Source organism: Vidua macroura, chromosome 11 (genome assembly GCF_024509145.1).
Source record: "Vidua macroura isolate BioBank_ID:100142 chromosome 11, ASM2450914v1, whole genome shotgun sequence".
In the NCBI taxonomy this organism is placed as follows: Eukaryota; Metazoa; Chordata; class Aves; order Passeriformes; family Viduidae; genus Vidua; species Vidua macroura.
In genome coordinates, this window is record NC_071581.1 from 415,405 (window position 1) to 432,760 (window position 17,356).

At 49.6% G+C, this 17,356-nt stretch overlaps 1 pseudogene; it reads right to left on the reverse strand.

The window, feature by feature from the left end:
* Nucleotides 1-17,356, reverse strand: part of LOC128812977 (hydrocephalus-inducing protein-like) — a 122,989-nt pseudogene that overhangs the window by 72,083 nt on the left and 33,550 nt on the right.

Consider the following 17,356-nt stretch of genomic DNA (forward strand, 5'->3'; position numbering starts at 1 on the left):
GAACCAAAGACGCGGGCACGCAAACGAAGGCGGACAACAGCGCTGCAAACATCTCATCAGACAACGATTGACAACTCAGAGACTTGGGGTTTTTCTTGGGACTCGAGTGTCATTCGGGTGTTGCTGCATTGCAAGGTTTCTCGCAGAGAGTGAGGACATGGGCATGGGGTTCAGACAGATAGTGCTCATGTGCTTCATTCTCTTGCCTGTTGCCATGAGCAATAGGGCACATTTTCCCATGAGACAGCCAAAGGGAAATGTGTGGGAAACTTTGGCAAAGGCAGCGGGTCTGGACAGCATTTGTCTGACACATTCAAGGCCAGGGAAACCATTCTCGACATGTTTGGTAGGTGTACCGGTGAAGGAATGGCCGATCCCAAAGAACATCCCTCCAAAGGTTCTGAAATCTTTTTCGGATCCTGTGGAAGGATGGCGTGTTTGGACACAGTTCCTTCCTGTGGCTCATTTCGAACCCCAGGAATTGGACATCTTTGGGTCAACAAGAATGAAATTTTGCATCATATTCAATCCATCAGGAGTGACAGAGACAGATAACCACACGATAGATGTCACTCCAAACCAGCCCTTTTACAGAAATGCATCATCCTGGTGCAATTACACCAAGATGACGAGCAGACTATCCCTCCAGAATCCAACCGTTTTACCAAAAGGAATTTTCTTGATTTGTGGGGACAGAATTTGGCCTGCTATCCCTGCAAAAATCAGGGGCGGTCCATGCAGCATTGGAGAACTCTCATTGATAACACCCAATTTGAAAATTTTGAGAGAACAATCACACAGGAGAATAAGATCCATTGAACAATATGGCCCAAATTGTGATGATGAGGTTTATACCTGGAACAAGGCTCGGAGAATTGCAGTAGCAATTTTCTCACCCCAAGCAGCATCGGGGGTGGCCTTGACACAATTGGACCACATAGCATGTTGGTTGAGCAAACACACTCGTGCCATTTCTTCTGCACTGAGCGACATGTTAACAGATCTCGACAGTGCGAGACAAGCAACGCTTCAGAATAGGGCGGCAATTGATTATTTGCTGCTATCACACGGACATGGGTGTGAAGAATTTGAGGGAATGTGCTGCATGAACTTGTCTGATCATTCGAAATCTATCCATGAAAACATAAAACAAATGCAAAATAGCATCAACAAATTGCAAAAGGTCACAGGATCATGGTGGGATGATTTCACCAACCTTTTTAATCTCTCACCATTGTGGAGGGAGCTTTTGAAGATAGTATTTTATATTCTTACAGGGTTTCTAGTTCTCCTGCTTGTTCTACCGTGCATTTTTCTATGCACTCGGCGGGTCATGGACAAAGTGGCAAGACAAGTCTTCTTGGTGCAAACAGGAGGGGGAGATGTCGGAACCCAAGGTGTCCCTCAGACACTCTTGGATGTTCTGGGCCCAGGGCAGAGGCCTCTGAGACCCTGGCAGGCGGCCAGGGACCCCTGTGGTCTTGAGCCTGACCCATGGAACAATTTACCAACCTTGCAGGAAGAACAAGAAATCACAAAAGTTTAGATATTATAATAGAAGTAGTCACAAGGTGAAAGGTAGGATTTTTTAGTGCTGTACAGGGGGGTTTTAGGCCTTGTACAGGGGGGTCTGAGGTTTGTACATGGGGGTCAGAGGTTCTAAGATGGAGGGATTTGGGCGTGCCCTGTCCTCCTTCTTTCTTCTTCCTATTCTCCATGTTCTTGGTGATGTTGGCACTCACAGATTGGTTTAGAGTAGAAAGTCACTGTTCAACATAGGTAGTAGGCATTGGGGAAAAACTATAAACACCTAATACGTAATATGTGATATAAAAGATGGCACCAGCCCCTCGGGGAGGGGAGAGAGGAGACAGCCAGAGACGGGGACAGACAGAGTCAGGGACAATGTCAGGGAGTCTGTGTGCCTTGAGATAACATGCAATAAACTGCCTTGAGACCGGACGACTGAAGACTGCTGAGTCTTTCTTTGAAGGCACGGGTTGGAGGAGAGACTTCACCACCAGCCGGAGTCACCCCAATCCGGGGAAGGCTCCGACATTATCCCACGGACACAGAGCAGTCCACCTCTGGTCAGCATCACCAAGCTCATTCAGACCTGGCCCTGAGAGCAACGTGGGGTGATTGCAGCTGCGTAGTGAATCACCACAGAGCTGCTGCTGCCCCAGTTAGCAGAGCTCCAACAGTACCATCTACTCATTCACCTTTTCTCATACCATGAAAACAATACATTGATAATGAGGCATCAGCATCTCAATGTATAGACAGCACCATCTTTGGGTAAGAAAAATAAGCGTGTCTTTCCCTTCCACAGTTAAGCTTTTGAAAGTGTCTGGCATGATGTAGTGCTTCATTTTCTACCTCTTTCAGTTGCTTTCTCATGGTTTTGGTTTTTTTTGGGTTTTTTTTTTTGGTTTTGTTTTTTTTTTTTTTGCAAACTTGACACTATTGTGGGGGAGGCAAAGAGGTAGAAAAATCCTTTGCTTTATTCCCAGGAACACGTTTCACTTTCTAGAGCCAGAAATGCACCAAGGCTGAAGTGTGGTGAGGGACTGGTCAGCAAGAGAAAGAACTCCCAAGCTCTTTGCAAGGGCCAGCACTCAGCCAGGAGGCTGGATGACTTTCCTGTGACTTCCAGGAATAAGCAGGAGACACTTGACTGGAAGCTGTTTGCAGTGGACTGAAGCTTAAATGCAGCCAGTGTGTTCCAGCTGCTTCTGAACAGCCCAGTACAAAGGTTTCATATGCCAAGGGGTTGTTTTGCAGGAAGCCTCCCAGCTGATCCCTAAGGAAGGCTGCCCAAAAGCAGGGAGTGGGGCTTCATGAACAACAGACACACCTTTCTGACCCCCCTAGATTTGACCAGTACATCAAATATTCCCTGCTCACAACTGCCCAGGTTGCCAGGAATTCCACAGCTCCACCAGGCTTGCTGCTGCCTCAGGAGCCATCAGGATCCATCCCAAGCCCTGCTGCTCACCTCATAGACGTGGAGGGTGTCAACAAGAATTTTCCCAAGATTCAGTGAAGGACAGCTGAATTCAAGCAAAGGTCCTTGGCCTTCCCCTTTGAGGCGAAGGGTCATCCTGCTCTCACGGCCTGGGGAGAGATGTCCATTTCAGTACAATAATTCCCTCTGTTACACTGCATTTTCCAGGCTGCCTCCGTGCTAGTCCCTGACTCTGAGCTGGATGCAACCAGCTCCTGATGCTGCAGGAGAAGATAAGGACCCTTCTCTTCCCTCAGGACATATCCCTTGGGGCTGACTTGCAATTCCTAACCCATTCCTGGGGCTGGTTTCCAATTTGAGCCACCAGTTTGCTGAGTTTAAAACATCTCAGATGTCCTCCAGTGACGGGCCAAGGAGTAATGGGTAGAAATTGAAAGAAAGGAAATTTAGGTTAGATATTAAGAAGAATTATTTTACTGTGAGGGTGGTGAGACACTGGAGCAGGTTCTCCATGGAAGTTGTGGAGGTTCCAGCCCTGCAAGTGTTCAAAGCCAGGCTGGATGGGGCTTGAAGCCACCAGGTCTAGTGGGAGGTGTCCCTGCCCATGGCAGGGGCCTTGGGACTAGACGAGCTTTAAGGTCCCTTCCATCCTTAACATACTATGATTATGTGGTTTCCTTCCCATGCACTTAGAGGAGCTCTGAAATCCATTCAGTGAAGGCACAAAGCTCATAAAGAGTTTGGCAATCGCCAAACTACCTGGCCCAGCAGCACACGACTTTGTTGCCAAAGTCCTCAACTTCTGGCACTCAGCATTGTGTTTCATTTCCACAGACTGAGCTGCAAGGTGACAATTCCCACACAGGGACAGAAGCAGCTGCTGGCCAAGGGTGCTCCTTCTGCAAACACCCTGGGCTCAGTGGGGCTCAGGCACCTCTGGTCTGGTGGTGTCTGGGCAGTGGGAGGTGATCCAGGGTCAGGGAGCCCATTTCTAACTCAGCTCCTACCACCTGATGATGGAGCCATGTCAAATGGACCCATCCTGGAGGTCAGTGGTCTCTAGAGGGGCTTAGTGCTTGCTCACTAAAGCTCTTCTGCTCTGTAGCTCTTTGGCCTTTGAGGAAATGCTGGCAAAGCCATGGCATGAAAATCTCTCCCTGCACTGCCTGGGTGGTTTTGGGATCAGTAACCCAGACACAGGATTCTGAGCCCTGGCCTTGCACGGGAGACTCCCTGGAAGCTGCAGGGCCAGTGGGGTGTGCCAGCACTGCCCTGCTGACCAGGGACTCTTCCCAGCAGTTACAGGGGAGCCCAGTGGGCTCAGGCTTGCACCATGGCTGCACTGAGGGTGAGAGAAGCAGGGGAAAGGAGCTGTACCTGAGATATTGCAGTAAGCCATACTTTGGTACTTCAGTGCCTCTAGGGGTTTGAAGGTCACCTTGATTTCGGCCGAACAATGCGGCCCAATTTCTCCCTCCTAAAACAGAAAGGGACAGCAAAACATTTCTCTTCAAACTGCATATTTCTTGTTTTCAACCACAGTCCTGTAAGCCTTTATTTAGAGCATCAGTGATGAGTGAACAACTCAAGGAGCCCAAGGAAGCACTCCAAACCCAGCTCAGCACACCGCTGGAAGCTCTCAGTGCTCAGCTGATCAGCTCCCACTCTCCACAATATTCCTACTGCTCTGACACAAGCTCTTGGTCACATCCTGCTGCTGTCAGCTACAGTGGGATGCAACTGCCACTGTGCACTGGTGGCTCTTGGCCTGAGATGGGCCATAGGAGTAGCCAAGGAGGGAACATGATCCCCTTCCTTGAAATACAAATATTAGTTAACCTGTTTTGAAAGAATGCAGAGGTTGGGATTATTCTGGGGTTTACTCCAAGATGAGAAGGGATTTTGCACTGTGCAGACACCAGGCATTCATAATCTCTCACAATGCCAGTACTCAGAATCAGGGTGGGAGGATGTGGCAGTTTGCTTGCACAAACAGAAAAGGAAAAGGTTTTCTGTCCCTGTGTGCAAGAGAACTCATAAGGCCCATTTAAACCTTCCAGCCTTGTGTCCAGGCTCTCAGATGACACTGGGAGGGACACTCAGAAATAGTGCAAGGCGTGGTTACAGGAGGGGATTGGCATTTCTGTGATTAACCTCGGGCTGAATTTGGCCTCCTTTTCCCAGCGAACCATTGCAAGCTTCAGGTCAGTATGTGAACTGGCAGAGCTCCAACACCCTCTGCTGAACCCCAGGCACCACGTGTCGGGGGAGCCCCTGCCTACAATAACTGCTCCCTGTGGACACTGCAAGGACACGCACGGAGCGCCCTTGAGCTCGAGCCCTGGCAGCAGAGCTCGGCTTTGTCAGGCTCCCAGCCCTGCCTTGAGCCTGCAGGGCAGAAATGCTTTCAGCAGGGAGCTCTGCAGCCACACCAGAAACTCCATGTCCTCCCTCTCAGCACATCCAGCCAGCTGAGGATCTGCCGAGTGACCGCATCTGGGGGCAAGGGGGGCGGGGATAGGGTGGGTGGGAGGAGGAAGAGGAGGAGGAGGAGGAGGAAAATGAGGTTCTCAGCTATCACTTACCAATGGCTCAATGAAAAAAACTTCATCGGAGAACAGCATGGGGTCTTGTTGCACCTTTGCCACCTCCTCCTCGACCACGCTCTTCAGGATGCCAATGCGATCTTTACAAAAGCCCTTCACCTTCCGTATTTTTTCCTCCTCCATGGAAGTTTCCACCCACACCTCACTTGGCACGCGCAGCGAATTACACTGCCTGCAGCCACAGGGAGACACAAGGCCAGCAGATCGTTTAATAAGCCACATATTTGCAGAGAGAAGTGTGAGTGCAGGAGAGCAAAGCACTTGGGAAGGAGCAGCAGCAGCTCCCCAGCAAGGGCTGACCCCAAGCCATGGGGGTCCCACATGGATCAGAGGATAACTTGCTGTTCACTGGCACAGCAGGTAGTTTTACTTCACACTTGCAAGCTCAGGAGACATTTCCAAAGCCAGCAGCCCTCAAGAGAACCTCCTGGCTCAAAGCCTCTGCCAAAACTGAGGGAGAATCCACCAGCCACCTCAGCTGGCTTTTCCTACCACTGAGTTGCTCGGGGGAGGCAGATAAAGATCATGGAGCACCCCCTGGGAAGGGGAGAGGAAGCTGGGTTGCAGCTACGTGTTACCAGCATCACTCTTTGTTTCTGCCATTTTGGACCTGCCCTGTTCCCTACTCTGCCTTTCACATGAGCATCCCAGAGCACTTCCAAAGGAAATGGATGAATTCAGGCACTGCCGCCCTTCAGCGACATTCAAGGTTTTATATGCAATATGCATGAAAACAGAGGCTCTGAGAGGGGAAGGGACTTTGTTGTGCAGGAGGGAACAGCAAACTCCTGTAGAGACCTTTGCATGATCCCATCCCAGTGCATGGTAGTAAATGTCATGAGAGGGAAAGGATCCTGCACAATCTCATTAAAAAGTCCTCTCTGCTCTGAGATCTCAAAAGCTTCACTGACAGCAGGACAGGAGGAGACAACCAGCCTGGATGGGCAAGGAGGTTTTGAAGGAACTAAGGGAAAAAAAGAGGGTGCATCACCTTTGGAAAGAGGGGCTGGCAACTCAGGAAATGTTTAAGGATGTTGCCAGGTCATGTAGGAAGATGATTAGAGAGGCAAAAGCTCAATTAGAACTTGAGGAAATCCAGTCATTGCAATCAACCTTTCCTTCCCAAAATGCCATGGTTGGAGTATAAATGGAACTGGAATGCTAAGTGCTGAGCTCCTGAAGCCCAGGGACACACACCCTCGTGCCAGGGATGGTTTACTTGGCCTAAACCATTCAAAAGCACCAACAGCCCCCTGAGGCCATACGTTAGTTTCAGTCTTGGGCCATGTCTCTCACTGAAATGCATCTTTCAAACCAACCTCCTCTTCACTTCATTCTCGTCTTCCTCATCAAGAAAAGTCTTCCACTGGAAGTGGGCTGTGATGTTACTCCTGTTTTCGATGAACACGGTTGTGTGGTTTGACATGGTGATGAAAGTCTTCTCAACCTCCACGGAACTTGTGCTCAACCCAAGGTTGAGATCTACAGCTTCTCCATGGAGCTTTGTGTGGATCCTTTCTTCACCTGGAACAAAGCAAGGGGGACTCTTTGCTCAGCTCAGTGGCTGATGGAAGCACAAGGGGGATGGGACAACAGGGAGTGATGGGGCAGAACTGTCCTGTGCCCTGTGCAGGGCCCAGCACTCACCTGTGTTGCAGCACGCTACCAGGGACCCGAAATGGTCACCATTCGTCAGCGGGTGAAATCCCACTGTCACCTGCATGCTGTCACCAGCGCCCAGAGTTCCCGTGGCTGGAACCACGAAGAAAGGACTGCAACACAGAGAGAGGGATCAGGACTCGGGGGGACACCTGGGCATGAGATTCCTTCTGCAGTGCAGCTCACTTCAGCTCACTTGGGCAAGCAGGGAGCAAACCAACCAGTCAGCAGGAGACAGACAGAACAGGCAGGATCAGAAACAGCCACTGACCCACTTCTGAGCAGATCCAGCCCTCAGAGGATCCTGTGGGTAAAAGGACCTCATCTCCCCCATACTCTGCATCCAGCCCTCTGCAATGAGACTCAAGGGTCCGACTGCCAGCAATCCCATCAGAGAATGGTTTGTGAAAAGCACGGAGAGGGTTCAGAGCTGTCTGCATGCACAACTTGACACTCACTGCCTCAGGAATTTCTCTTTTCCTGCTGCCTATAAACCTCATTGCAAGAGATGCAAATGTTAGGGCACTACCTGTCCTGTGAGATTACAGCCTGGAATCAGACAGGGAGAAGGAACTTCTCCTTGAAGACCAAAGAATAGCTACTGTTGAATTTGCAGTGTGGTTCTTTGGTTTATTTTACCTTGAAAATGTCCTGATTTAGCCTAAAAGGGCACATTTTACCAGCATTTCAGTGAAAGCTGCTCTAAGAAAAGGAGCAGTCAAAACTCTGAAAGAGTGCAAATGCAGATTAGAGCAACACAGTGACATGGAAACCCAAAGGAGGATGCCATTTACAATCTGAAGGATCTGGTCCCAGCTAAATGAAGCACCATTAGCAGAAGCACATCAAGGAAACAGAACAGGAGCTTTCTATTTACCAGCCATGCAGCCTGGGACTGTGGGTCGTCACCCAGGCTGGTATCTGTTTGATTGGCCCAGCAGAGAAACTCTGTGTAATGTGTTGGAAATAATGATGCAAACGTGTTGGTGCACTTTGGATTTAACAGGAGCAATTAGGATTGGTCACCAGGTAAAGAGCTCTTGCCTGACAAACGCAAGACTCTGTGCTTTGATGCTCAGGGACAGCTCAGGGAAATGTGCTTCTGCCCAGCAGCTGCTGGGCTTTGTGCTCTTCTACAGCCCCACTGAGGAAACAAAAGTTCCTGGCCTCGGTGCTTTGCTGGTGGCCAATCTGTCACTTAGAAGTGTGTTCTGGGGAGTTTGGTGATGAATGCATCACACACAAAAATAAAGAGAACATCTGGCAAGCTGAACTTGATTCATGTCAGTTGCTTCAGGTTCTGCTCATTAAGGATCTATTGCTGCAAGGATGGGCCTGGCCTGTTCCCATTACCACTAGTGGGAACATCACTACTGGCTGATGGAGAAGCCTTGGGCCAGCAATGTTTATGTGCTGGACATGAGACTTTGGAGGGAGGGGAGGAAAGACAAGGCCCCACCAGCCCCAGAGCCAGATTAGTGTACGTGCTCCTGCATCTGCCCCGGGAGTGATGCCAGGACTGCTGCAGGTCTCTGCTGGGGCTTGGGGCAATCAGTGCCTGGTGTGGGCAAGGCACAGGATTTTTTCTTATTCTTTTGCCAGGGATTTCACCAGGACAGAGAAACTGCCAGTTAAGGGAATCCCTGGCCACACTTCAGCACTCCATTCCATTCCATTCCATTCCATTCCATTCCATTCCATTCCATTCCATTCCCACTGCTGCCCCATGTTACATGCTCCTGCCCTCAGATGGCAGGATGGGAATAACATTCCTGGGGGTGACTTCAGGGGTTGTCTGAGAAAGAAGGTATCTTCTTATTTTCAAATTATCAGGAGAAGAAGATCCAGCCAAGTCCAGGACTCAGTTTCAGGACTGAAAAACTGAGTGCAAATCAGCCCCTGCATCTTCTACATCCCTGGGTTGTACCCAGCAGACTCCTATGTTACTGCTGTAGCAGTCATCTCTCACACAGACCTGGCTCCCCAAGACCCAAGGACACAAGCTCTACAGCTAAACTTAACTCCTCTGAATTTCAGCCAACATCACTAAGCTGTTCCCTGAGCCCACAGATAGAAGAGCTGTGAAGGAGACATCCCTCATACTGTAATAACCAAATGAAAACCACTGCCAAGAGATGGGGCTGGCAGGCTAAATTTTGGCCTTTTATCTGTAAATTGTGAGCTGTTCCTTAAGACACTTCTCATCCTGTTAGATGTGCCCTTTCAGTGAATCACTACTGCACCCAACAGGCAGAAAAGATAAGGTATGGAGGGGGTTTTAATAGGTTGTTTTCTTCTACTTTTTAACTAGGTCCATTTGTATGTTTTCTTGTATGGCATCTCAAGACAGGTCCAGATCTCCCAATGGCACCTTGCAATCCCCAGACACTGGTCTTGCTTTGAGCAGTGTGTCTGCTCAGATGATTTCCAGAGGTCCCCTCCAGCAGAAGTTATTCTGTACTTTCCTAAATCAGCCCAACTGCTCTTCACATATTCCTTAAACATCTCCTCTTTCCTATACACCTGTGCATGTACCTATGGGCATGTGGCATATTGACAGGCATTAGAGGAGCTCGACCTGCAGGAAAGTTCCCAAAGAAGAATTCATGATCTTTTGGCAAACATTTAACACAAACCAAAATGAAAAGACGGCAGAAACACAGCAACTTCAGAGTATTTAGAAAGAAATCTCAATGAAAGGGGGCACAACCTTATTCAGAGATTTAAATCATCTGTTTGAAATTTTAAACTGGCTTTCAAAGGTTCATCATGGAACAGAAGAGGTGACTGATGCCCTCAGCTGACAAGGGAAATCAGGTCAGCTTTAAGTAACAGGAAGTGCACCGGCTGCCTGCAGCACAGCTCAGGGGACCACTGGAAAGCCACGTGCCCATGGCCTCCCAGAGAATGGCTCTATTTGGCTGACAGTGCTGAGTAAGCATTTCAGAAGCTGCTTGTGCTCAGGAGGGTGCAAGCCAGCTACTAACATGTTCCAGCACCCTCCAGGAAATCTGGGACAGAGAAAGCTCAAAGGCTGCATCCTGCTAAGAACACTGAAAGCAAGAGCAGATGCCATCCATCCTGCTCACTTCCAGCCAGGGCTGCAGGGCAGCAGCGGCGATGCTCTGGTTCCTTTTGCTGCTCTTTCCCAACTCTGTTATCACCCAAGGGTGATATCCTCTGCACAAAAAGAGATGAGCTGCCTCACCTCTGGGTGCTCAGCTGGTAATGAGCTTCCAGGTTACCAGTGTTGCGAACCAGCAGAGTCTTCTGGGTGCTGTACTTGACTGGACACTTCAGGAAGTCCAGGTGGTCAGGGAATTCCAGGATAGCTTTGGCACCAATGGCCCGAATTGGCACAACTATCCTTTCCTTTGCAGTCATGCAGACGAGCTCGTGGGAATAATCCTGCAGGAAAAGAAACTAGCTCAGCACAGGGCATTTAGTGCCATCCCCGTGGCAGAAGAAAAATCATTTCTATAACCCTTCAAGGTGTCAGGTTACCTATTCCACCCTAAAATGAACACTAAATTCTACTAACACGTCACATTTTAAAGACACCAGTGCACTTTGCAAAACCTATCTCAGTGGCATTAAGCTCTTGTGCCACTTGAGTCATACAAAGAACTGCCCTAGGCCACCATAATTTTTACTCTAAATTTTAATGATGTAAAATAATTCCTAAGTTCCTTCTAAGGAACATGGAGCTAGGGAACACAGGACATTCCTCTTTAGGTTTCTATATACCCACTGTCTGAGAATAGGACAAAGTGTTAAACTGACTCTAAGAAGCAGAAGGAAGATGAGGAAACAGCTGCACCCAAAGAGATCCTGCACCTCTGGCCTGGTGTAGAAAGATCAGTTGGCTCAGAACTCCCCTCTAACTTTGCCTCTCCAGGCAAGTCAGGAGAAGAACAGTGCTAAGAGGTGGCAGGATGCTGTTGGAAAGAGCCTCTCTCTGCTTTCCTGCAAGGCTTCCTCCCTTCCATGCCATGTCCCAAACCCTTCTGTATCAACAAGCCTCCGGATCACAGCACTGAGATCAGACTTGCCAGGGCCCCAGCACTGGTGTTCAAACCTCCCCACAAAAGCAGGTTTGGCACGGAATGGGTGCCAGCTGACAGAGCCACCACAGTGACAGGCATGAAGACAGAGCCACAGCAGTGTCACTGCCACAGGCTCTGGGCTCACAGCTCTGCCTGCAGGTTGTACCTGCCCTATACAAGCTCTTTCAGGCAGGTGTCCAAGTCCCCTGCAGCTCACCAACCTCCTGCTGACTAAGGGCACCTAGAGCCCAGTGTGCCTGTGCCAGGCTGGGCTCACGGGCACAGCACATCCTCTGTCCTGGCCCTGCAGCTGTATCACGGTCAGTTGTGCTCTGGGACAGCACAGCTGCAAGGCTGGAGAACAGAGGGTGTGAAAAAGCACTGTCTTTGCTCCAGCCCAGGGTGAGGCAGGGAAGCTGTTGCCAGTCAGGAAGGAGGAAAGCTCTCCGACCTCTTTGCCCCTCTAGTGTGTTCCATAATAATTAAAGCCCTTCCACTGTACCTAGAGATGGCCGAACATCTATCAGCACCCCTCTGTCATTTTCATACTGTTCCCTGTGCATCTTCCCTTGGGAATGCTCAGGAATGTGCAGGGAGGGGAAGCAGAGCCTGTCAGGCCCAGGTGCAGTGCCTGACAGCACGTGCCAAGCAACGAGTGGCGGCAGGCTGCCTGCCCACAGCCTGGAGCCAAGCTCACAGCATGGAATGGGCTGTACCCAGGGTGCAGGGAAAACAGTGGCTTTGGAGGTAATTCTGTTTTGGCTCCTCCAGGCTCACCTTGATCTCATCAGGGGTAAAGCGGATGCGCACACGGGCAGACGCGCCCGGTGGCACGATGTGGTACACATCACTGGGGCACGCCAGCTCGAAATAAGGTGAGCTCTCCATGCAGACCTTCACCATCCCAGAAATCTGCAAGAAAGACATGAAACGATGATTTTGCCACTTGTAGAAACAGGACGAGAGGAGAGCTGTCCGTGCCCTGGTGACATCTGTCCTTGACCCCTTTTCCAAAGCACCTTCAGCTGTGGAGGTACAGGCACATAATTCACAAGGGTGAACTTGAATCCCCTCTGTCTGGGCCCAGCACTTTGGCCAGGGGCAGTAGGGCAGTGCGTGGTGGGAAGGAAGGGCCAAGCAGGTCAGCACCAGCAGGACGGAGACAGAGCACCTGAACCAAGTCATCTGCATATTCAACAAGGCCAAAAAACCTGCTGGCTTCTGCCAGCACACAGCCATGCAGTAGTCGTGTTCCAGAGGGGGAATGTGCTGCCTGAAGGCAAAACAGCACATTATCCTGGGGGAAGGAAGAAATTCCCTTTTAACAGATCAGGTTTGGGTAGGGACGTTCTGGGGATAGAGTCATGCAGGCAGAGCAGCAAGAGAGGAGAGCAAACACTGTGGCCTTGCTGGGAATAAAAGCAAACCTGAAAAGCAAAAGAAGGAACACAGCAAGACAATCCCTAAAACAAGGAGATGGCAAAAGAGAATTTAAATGGGCAGTAAAGCAGCAAGGAAGAATCATAAAACCATGAGAGCAATCAGCTTGCCAAAAGCGATGGAAACACAGACAGGCTGTGCCTATCGACTGTGGGCTTCAAAGGCACTTTCTGCCTGGAGAAACATGACCAGCACTGGCTGGCAGTGTGGTTCCAGTATTAAAAGCCAATCTTGGCTCTCCAGGGGTTCTTGCTGCCTGTGCAGGCAAGCTGGGCTGCTGGGCATTCCTACCTGCAGCCAGCAGGCCAGGTTCTGCCCTCTGGGACATACAGACACAGCAAACATGCATTTTCTAGCACACAGATATCAACCCCTGAGCACCAAAATGCTCTCCAAAAGTCTAACCCAGGCGATTTTGGCTCCCTCCTGTCTCTTCCCACCAGCCCACTCTTGGCACAGGGCTCATCTGGGAAAATGTTTCCCTGACTGAAATTCAAATGGTCTCCATTTTCCTCTTTACAGTGGAACACAACTGGTGACATTTTTCAGCTTTTTCCCCTCTCAACTCTCTTGGGAAACTGCAAAACAATCACAAGTGAAAGCGAAAACCTCCAGGAGCACACGGCTTTGGATGTGCTGTGGTTCTCCAAAGGGAAAGCAGAGCACCATGTTGCTTTTGGAAAAGCTGAGCAGAGCTGAATGAAGTTTAGCAGGAGCCTGAAGTGGCACCTAAAGGCCTCCCACTGCATCTGCTACATCAGCCTGATTCCAGGGCTGTTTCAGAGCACACTTCCTGCAGTGCCAATGCCATTAATGAGAAGTGATTCCAGCATAAAGTGGAGAAGACTCAGCCCCTGAGCTTTGACTGTGAGCTGCACAAAGGGAGCCAAACAGGCTGAGAGAGACAGAGATTCCTACCAGGAACCAAGATTAACCAAGGAGACACAGGATGTGGTATACAGTCAAGGCAAAGCTTGAGAGCAGGTAAGAACCCTCAACATTCCTATCACTCCAGAGTTTTCAAGAGAAGGAAACTCCTTTGGGATAGATACCATCAACGCATGGCCAAAATCAGGGGAGAATTCCCAGCACAGGAAGATTTCCACCATCTTGCAGAACAAAGGTGCTGAGACATTTTCTTCTGCATGTGCTGCAGCAGATAACTTGCTTTGCTGTACACTCTGGGAATAACAGCACTCTCCTCTTCCAGCACAGAGTTAAAGCTCCAGGTGCCGGCACTTACCTTGTCCTTATTCATGAAGGACAGTGCCATTTCAGAGACCTCATGGGCGACGAAGTTCTGAAATACCATCTCTGGTGGGGAAACCCGAAACAAGCTCTGTTTCAGGGCAACTGGTGGCAGCTGGAGAGGCGAGAGAGAGCAGGGAGAGGTTCAGCTGCTGGGAGGAAGGTTCATGAAGGACAATCTTACACTGATCCCAGTGAAGTACAGACTCTGCGTGAGCACGTCTGCCCAGCCCACACTGGGGTAACAGTGGCTCACCCACCTCTGCTCTGAGCTGAGCAAGAGCTGCTTGATCAGCTCAGAGCAGGCTCGAGCCAAGCTGCTCTTCTGGCATGTATTTCTCCGGGTTTCCTTCTCCAGAGTGCCAGGCAGCACTTTCCTTAAGCACAGCCCTGTGCCCACTGGGGCACTGACTGAGCACTCATGGAGTAAGTAAAACCCAAGAATTTACTCTATGGGAACCAATTTTGGGATGTCCTTTACTCTGAGACAGGGAAACAAAGGCCCACACAACTGCAAATATTTTTTTTTTTTTTTTTTTGATCTAGAACTTAGGCATCAGTAAGAAAAGAACAGTACCAGAAGAGGTGTGAAAGATGAGGTGATATTTGGCTGAGGCCAAAAGGTTATTAAGTGAAAGAATGGAATTTGTTGGTTCTATGTGTTGTTTGTGGTTTGGATTTGTTCAGGTTGGTTTGTTGGGTGTTGCTGTGAGCTGGGAGAAGGACAGGGTTGAAGACCTGACCAAAAGGAAGTAGGATGAGAGGGAAGGGGAGGCGAGTCTCCTTTACATCTGGCAGCCTGCAAAATCTAACAGCCTGGCAGGGTCCAACACATTGTTCCAACCCAGAGCATGAATGCAATTTGTTTTGTTCAATCTGCAGTAATTACTGCAGGTCCTCGGCCTTCAAAGGCCAACGCTGCCACTCTGGAGGGAATCCTATGACCCCGAGCATTTGATGGTGACCACACCAAAGTAAGAGGTGGCTACTTCAGCAGGAGAATGGCAAATGGCAATTTTGTGCCTTTGTGTCCCTAGCCTTCCCCCCACTCTTTTAGCAATGGCAGCTACACTCCAGCACACCCCAGCAGCTTCAGCAGAGGTTGTTTGTGTTGGCTTAGTGCAGATCAGGACTCCCAGTCCACCACTACCAGCAGTTTACAATGACAACAGGACCTGGACACTGAGGTGTTTTGCTGGAGGCAAGCCTGTCACAAGCACACACCCTCCTCAAACTTCACATCAAACAGAAAGGAAAAGAGCAGGAAAAGGCTACCTTTGGGCGAGTCTCGCTCATGTCTAGAAATGGGCTAATTCTGGGCAGAATACTCCCCACAGTGCCGTGGGGAGTATCCTCCTTCTTCATGTTGAGAATCTGGAACTTAGAGGGAATCAGCTGAAAGGCAAAAAAAAAAAAAACAAAAATAAAAAACAAAAAAAAACAAAAACAAAAACAAACAAAAAACCCCACACCAAATCAGCAAGAGCATCAGAAATGTGCTTGTTCAGAAAAGCTTCAGAAAAGCTTTTCCTGAACAAGTAGCACTGGTGAATAATTTGTGATCACTAGGCACTAGGACAGTTCTGGAAGCCCTGGAAGTTACCTGCTGAAATACTTAGCACCAATAAATTAATAATACAGAGTGCAATACACATACTCCAACCACATGGCTGTGTCCCATTAGTCTCTCTGTGATTTGATGTGACATGTTTGGGGATTTCTGCTCTTTGGGCATTTGTTTCCTCATTGGATTGAGGCAGTGACCTTTTCAGAGAGTGGGGAGGAGCTCTCAGAACTCCCCTAACTCCATCCCTGCACAGCACTCAAAGCTCACAGCGAGGAGATAGCACTGCTGGGTGAATCCAAGAGAAGCAAGAAAGCAAAGTTGTACCAAGAGTGAGGTGCACAGGAATGTGCCCAAGTTTTCGTTCTCTCTGTTCATTAGCATTTGTTTTCTCTCTCTGGGCTCACAGGCCCCTCCACAGAAGAAAACAGAGGGATCTCCTGGAGAGAGCCTCAGCAGTGGGGCATCTTCAGTCAAGTGAGCTCCAGACGGCCAAGGGACCTTTGTGGCCCTGGCTCCAGTGCTGCCTGCAGGGCTGGATCTGCGCCCACACAGGAGATGAGAGAGAACAGCTGGCTGGGAAGCTCTTCCAGCTGGGACCAGCCGTGTCTCTCAAGGCTTTGGGCAGAGTTGGAGCTTCCCCCTCCCCCACGTGCCTGGGTGCCCAAGGGCAGGTTGGTCAGAGCAGCACAGGTGAGTGCCCAGCCTGACAGAAGGAATTGCTGTGGCAAAGGGAAAGGGAAAGAAGCACATGCTCAGGGCTTCAGCTGCACATTGGTTTCACTTGGCTCCGGTGGCACAGCCAGGCAGGATGCTGGACTGTCCCTGAAACATCACACAGCGTTCCCTACTGCACCAGGACAGCCCCCACCAAGGGCCAGGAGCACGGCACAAAGAGGTGGGGAGGGGGTCTGCAGCTTCACAGGCTGCTGACAACAGGGGCGGGGAGAGGAGGGACATGAGGGGAGTTTCCAGCCTTAACACAGCCCCAGTGGCTACTCACAGTCTCAGGCTTCAGTCTTTCCCTGAGCAGAAGACGAGGGCTCGGTGTCTTTTTCGGGGATCCAGAAGCCATTTTGGAAGGAGGATGTTGCAGATGAGCGACAATGCCTCAGCAAAACTGGAAGGAGCAACAATGGAACTCTGAAAATCCACAACCCAATTCATGGCAGAGTCAAGGCATATATTGGTGCTAAAATTTTTATATGATTTGAAAGTAGCTAAGTGCTTGTTTGGCATAAGTAGCTAGTATTGTTAGGCCTCTAGTTTAACTTTATTTGAACTATATGGCTACACTGTGCAATTCAAAGATGGCTCATTCTGAAACCTGGAGCTAAAAAGCTGAACATTAATAATAGTTAGAACAGACAAAGCTGTTGCTTAAATATTACTTAAAAATAGCTCAAGTGGACCTCCTCTTCTTTAGGCTAAACAACCGCTGCTCTCTCAGCTGCTCCTCACAGGACTTGTGAAAGACTATTATGGAATATTAAGGCTAATGGCTTAAATATTGAGATAAAGGACTTTTTGCCCATTGTGACAAAACTGCATAAAGAAGCTGCGACCACCCAAGCCCACCCTTCCCTGAAAACGCCTCCTGACTGGAACTTGGGACTGTGAGTTAAGCTGCCTAAGGGAACTTGAGACAAGATAAAGGTGACACAACTGTCCTAGTAGTTCAGGTCTGGGGAGAAGTGAACAAGGCTGAGGGAGAAAAATGTATCCACAACAATGCCAAACCCAGCAGCTGTCCTGAAAATCAGCTCTGCCTGCCTTCAGGCTGGGCAAGTCATAGCCACAGACTCGTCTGCTGAAGCCAGGTTTG